Here is a 6,541-nt window from a genome sequence, read left to right as displayed (position 1 = left end):
TGCTAATAATTTGCTTTTAGGTATTTAGGTCGAAAGTCTTAAATTTATTTTTTGAAAACGATTCTTAGGCGGCTAGTTGGTTTTGAAAATATCAGTAATCAGAATATAAATCGTCAGTCGTGGATTGTGTTTATTGCCACTTTTGTCTTTACTCGAAACTATATTTTGTTAAAACACTTTTTTTTCATCTTTTTTTTTTATTCTAAATATCTCACTCTGCATTGCCATAAACAGGTCAAGCTATCAAATAAATGTTACGGATCAAAAAAGCCTTCCTCATTAAGTGACATCTGACAGACGATCAGTCTTTGCATTTATGAATGACATCATTTAGTCGTGCATCTTTATGCCCAAGTTATTTGTGACGCATCATTCAATGGATGAACATCATAAGGTGATAAGCATGTTGGGTGAACAACAAACTTGCTTCAGGTCTGAGTTGGTTAGGCTACATCACTTGCAATAACGTGTTTAAATTAACAAATTCAATCATTGTGGATCACTCCATGGCTAGATTCTTCTTATAAATCATTTGAGTCTCACTTTGTGGAAGTATTTTATCAACACGCGGAAATGTTGAAAGCAAAGACTTATGTCGTGAATTAATAAAGGAGGAACCATTGACCGAAAGGAGTGAAGGCCGTTCTCATGACAGGGCTGCAAATATGGTCACTTATAGAGCTCAAACGTACAATAGCCTACTGAGTAGTTATTGAGTACAACGCACATGATGGTTAGTAACTGCGCAATAGTGCAGACAAGGAGGTGCGGTTTGCTGCTGTTCTCTATTCCCCATAGTTTAGTTGACGATACTTCAAATAGTCCGTGGATATTAGAAAAATATTTTTTTACCTTTATCCGTTTAGTTGAAGTTATGCAATAGATTTGAGAAAAATTTACAGCAATAACACCTGACAACACATAAACTAGACAGTATTCCAGACAGCAGCCTTCAGCCAGATAAAAGTACCGTATAAAACAAGACACACTGATTTCAATACCATTTATTATGGCACTTATTGACTAAAGAACTATGTTCCAAAACCAAGTGCATATCTCTATTACCGCAGCGAACTTGCAGTATCAGTCTAAAACAGGTCGTTAGTATCTAGTTGAAGTTATATACCAAACCAAACAGGTCTAAGATAACGGTATTTAGTAGTTGTTTATTTGTCATCACAAACCCGAAACCTTGCTGAGTGTACTAGATTGAAACACAAAATTTTAGCTTGAACACTCTAAAAAACACTTCGTACCTTTTTATGACTTTTTTGATATTTGAGAAAGGTTGTTCTACAATCATGCAAATTGGACATGCGGTGCAGTGGTGGTTGTGGTGTTGTACGAAACAGAAGTATTGATTATTATGAAACAATGCTAAAACAAGGCAATACGATGCCGATACGAAATTTTGTTTCGAATACTTTAAGTTTCTTTCAGACTAAATTTTGTTATGGTTAATCTCTGTATTAAACAATAATATTTCTTCCATATCTGGTTACATCACAAGTGGGTTAGTTATTAGAATCTTGGAGCGATGTTAAACCGCTTAAAGCACTTTTGTTGCATTAAAGTACGAATCAGTTTCATGATATCGTTGTCATGCTTTGCAAGCATGCCTGACTTGTGTTAAAAGTTTGGTTCACTTCAAGTGATCGATCACCTCGAGTTGGGCTCATGAATCACAAAATTAACGTCATATTTAAAATTTTAACTCTGTTAGCTTACGAAAAATGTTTAATACCAGTCCCTGCCTTCGTTAAAAACACTTTAGAAAGTGGAAAATTTGTCACAGAAACTTCAGCCTGAAGGTTATAAAAACTGGATTGCTATTTTGGACATGCGCCAATACGACTGAAATGTAGGCTACAGTGCATGTAAAGAGGTGTGGAATTCAGAGCACAGACAAAACGTGACCATTAGTTCTTGTCAGAGCATGAAGTCAGCCTTTCAGAAAGCACCAAGTTGAGAATTGCTTTGTTTGGCTAACTATAGCAGTAATATTATTAATATCAGTTGTTTTATTTCAGACAAGCATCTATGAAAAGAAAAAAGAAAAAGTGATTTATAAAACGGCTACTTGCGGTGCATTGTATACATTAATATATGCATAATTAAAGAAATCTCCATTGTTAAGAAAGCTACAGTCTGTCTTGTCTTCAAGTGGAATCTTCACAAAGTTATATGTATACAAAACTACAATGGTGCAGAAAATATTCTTTTTAATTTAAAGCCAGAAAGATTTTAATAGATTTTCATCGTAGTTACTTTACGCCTTGCAAATGATGATTACTGATTTTCTTGTCAGCGTTAGTTTATTTAGCGTTAATTTTCTCTACAAGGAATTGAAAAGCAATAATCTACATCCTGCAGAGTGGAGATATCAAACATAAGTAATGATCCGAGTTCAAGCAGTTGTGGTATTTGTTTACCTTTGTACGGGTTTTACATCTTCTTATAACATTGATACGTCGGAGGACACAAGCAGGGTTGTGGCTCCATTTTCCCAAAATACCAGAAGACCTTTGTCAAATCCTGCATTTTTTGGATATGACTTTGAAGTGTTCAACAACCCAGAAAGCTCTCCTTCAAACAGGTGAAGTTTTTGCTCTATTTAATAAATATCGACTCTGTCCTGAAACCACACTGCCTTAAACTATAGATAATACGCATCTACTTGTCTAAAAACGTATCGACAAAGGCGTATTTGCTCTGTATACTAACGTTTCTCACGTTGTATTGACATGCAACTTCTGTTTCAATAACATGTTAAACTCACGGCAATACCAGATTTTTGTATGATAATGACTTTGACATGCTTTTTGTTTATTTGTATCTATTTTGTTTCAGTTTAATAGTCGGTGCTCCAAAGAAGCTTACTCGTTATACAGGGCTGCCTCAGCAAGGGACACCTGATCCAAGTAGATATTTTATTTACTTTATTTTTTTACTTCTTCAACAGATTAATCATGTTTGGTCAGCTGTGACTTCCAATATGAACTTCCTCGATTTCCCTTTGTCTTTTATTTTTACCAGCACTTCCGACATGCTTTTCATTCCCGTAATTTGCTTGATATTGTCAAAATATTTTATTTTTCATATTTTTTTACACAAAACTAAATAACAAGATATACGAACATTGCTAAAATGTTTTTTTCATAAGAAATTGTAATTCAAGATATGACTTGTTCACTGAATCCTTTGAAATGTGGCTTGGTCTGCATTTCGGTAGGTTTACATTTGTTACATTATCCTACACGTTTTACATACTTTATCATTTTTTTCAGCCAACGGTACAACTGGAGGAGTCTATCGCTGTACCGGCGCATTTTCATCATCATTTCCGTTTTCATGTGCGGCACGAAACAACCCCCGGAACACTGAACGGGGTGACGACAATGGGTTAAGTCTTGGAACCATGTCAACCCCTGAAAGAAGTAGACTGGTTGTAAGTAGCATTTTTCCAAAGTCGGTTGTGAAGACTGAAGAATCGGTTTTAGCAATAAAAATCAATCAATCTGACATAATAAATAAAATATAGGCCTCACCTTTTTGCTTTGATTGGCTATTTGTTCACATATTCACAACGGTTCACAGGGAGAAGTACACTAAGTTATTCTGTTTTGCTTCAGAAGATTTTGCACTCACTAAGCTTAGCACTGCTAATTTGCATTTATTGAATGCTTGCATTTGTATAAGAAATTAACTTTCAACAATAATTGAATAATAAATCGATTTTGCTAGCATAGAATCTTCAGCTAAATCAAATGGAATTATTATTCAGTTTATTCACTAGGCTTATTGCTTGTAAAATATAAATCCTTTACACAAAATATGCGGTGGGATGGCGCAACGAGTAAGGCGTTGGCTTTGCAAGTATGCAAACCTGATTCGACTCCCGGCTTCAGCTGGTTGTTGAAAACACCGCTCACCTCTACCTATAGGCACTTTAACGTATTCTCCTGTGCCAAAGCAGTAACGCAATCATGCGTGACATATGGCATTACAGTCATGTGACTCAGCACGTGATATTCTGAGCATTCTTCTTGATAAATTTTTAACCTAAAGTAAATCAAGTGAATGTATCACCACCAACATTGTGAAAAATGAGTTAGGGCAAGGAAATAGTCATTTTGAGGGTGTAGGTTCGATTCCCATCTTTGTCATTATTCTTTTTTCTTCTGTAACTGACGTGGTTGCAAGAAGGATCTTAATGACTACAATCAATTGAATTTATAAGGAAAATTGTCTTATGTGTCTTAACCAATGCCATATGTCACACATGATTGCGTTACTGCTTCGGAACAGAAGAATAGGCTACGTTAAAGTGCCTACCCCTCTACCTAGGTCCTAGGGTTGCAATGAATTGGGTGGGCATAATTGCTATAGGAAAAGCAAAGCCGAGAGAAAGGAACTGGCCACCTTACTCGCCTCAGTCCTAAAGGCTTAGTACAATGAGAGCCTTATTTTCTCATACCCGAAACTTGAATCAAGTATGGGACCCCCTCTACCTTCTACACAAACAATTTTCTTACAAACTTTTAGCGGTTTACTGTCATACATTTGATCAACTGTGACGCCTTCGGTCACGTGGCTTTATTTACATTTGTGACGTATATGTGTAGAGCTGCACTCCGACAAAGGTCCAAGTATGTAACGTTGCTGGAACTGTTACCCACTACAACCCTGGCTACTGCTACCGCTCCTCCAACAATGGGTTTACATGGAGGGAAGACGAGAGAACGAGAGAGCAAAGTAATATAAAAAACACTCACAAAAAATATCAACAGCATGAAGTTGATACTAATAATAATAGTAATTTCTAATTTATTTCACACCAGTTTGGTGCAAAATAGTGTCAATCAAAGGTCTCTATAATTGGCAATTTTTAGCCAACTGTCGCAATTCATCCGGGCTGTGCTTTGTAAGAGATCGAACCATTTGCATGAACATTTGCCCTGGTCTTTCTTGATTTCGTTTGTCGTTAATTACTTTTGATAATAGAAGAGTTTTATTTAACCTGAGTTCATTAGATGTCGTATTCTGTGTACCAACCAGAGACTTTGATGTTGCATGAAGCTAAATGAAACGAAACCGCTCATCACGCGTAAATATCAAGCACGATGACGACGCAAATACGATGAACTGTCATAGCATAATTATTGAAAACTATAATCTGCACATTCCATTGTTTTGTCACTCAAACACAATTAAATTCATTGTTTCGTTCATTGTTTGTATATTTACTTCTTTGTTGCAAAACATACAGACAATAACTTTGTTTTGATGCAGGTTGTCCAACAGTTGGAATCGATCTCATATTTCTTCTGGACGGATCAGGTTCAGTCTCCAGAAATTTTCGCACGGTACTAAATTGGGTGATAAACGTAGCTTCCAGATTCACCATAAATGACGGAGGGACGCGCCTCGGAGTCGTACAGTATTCCCATTATGAACCGAAAGCGTAAGAAATTGCCTGATGAAATACTGAAATACTTTGAACAAAAATATTTGTTAATTGTTTACATATAAAGTTGGAAACACGTCTTGTTCATTTCAGACCATTAGATGGCCAGCCCAATATAGTCACAGAAATACGTTTAGGACAATATCGAACTCAACGGAGATTCGCGGTAAGAAGCAACTCAGACAGCAATCAGTCGGTTTTTTACATTGTTTCTACGTCTGTACACGAATCAATGTATGAATGTAAATCAATCAATCAATGTAAAAATGACAGGTTTTGCTGTTTGGGAAGTAATTGAAATAATTTTCAACAACGAATTCATTTAGCTTTGTATGTTGTATGTCTTGTTACTTGTAAAGGTTGTTGCCACTACTCCACCAAGCAAGCTTACTGTCATTTCTTCGCATTATTTTTCAGCTTGGTGTCAACAGAATCAGATTGCAAGGTTATACAACCTACACAGCACATGCCATCAACTACACAGTGAACGATTTCAAACGATACGGTCGGTTTGATGATCCAGAGACATCAAAGGTGCTCATTCTTGTGACAGACGGAAAGTAAGCGCTTTGTGCTACCAAGCTTGTGCTTATGGATAACGATTAAAAATAGGTGGACTACAAAAAGATTGGAAAGCTAATCCCAGTGTCCACCTTCAAGCAGATTACAAAGCCTCTTGTCCAAAAAAAGTTTATCTGCTCTAAACAAAGTTGAAGCGACATTCTATCAAGTGTTGATTTAACGCTTTCAAGCCACCTCACAGAGTGGAAGGTTTGTTTGTTTTGGATGATGAAACCAAAGACTGGCGGTTCTTTAGTAGCCTTTCAGCGCAGTCCGAGAATATGGTGAATCTGGGATGGTAAAAAAATAAACCCTTGGCCCCGGAAGCTCATACGATAAAGAAGAAATTAACTGAAGGAGATAGAGATTATCGAACACGCTTAAAGATAACAACGCTTTATATTGTAGAGGCCTTGATAGTGAATCAATTATGGTAAAGCTACGAGTTGAAAGTGTTTGCTTGAAGTGAAAGTTTGTCAAAACTTGAGGTCGTTAATCTCGTGATTGAACATG

Source organism: Aplidium turbinatum, chromosome 2 (assembly GCF_918807975.1).
Source record: "Aplidium turbinatum chromosome 2, kaAplTurb1.1, whole genome shotgun sequence".
Lineage (NCBI taxonomy): Eukaryota > Metazoa > Chordata > Ascidiacea > Aplousobranchia > Polyclinidae > Aplidium > Aplidium turbinatum.
Note: the sequence above shows the minus strand (reverse complement) of the source record.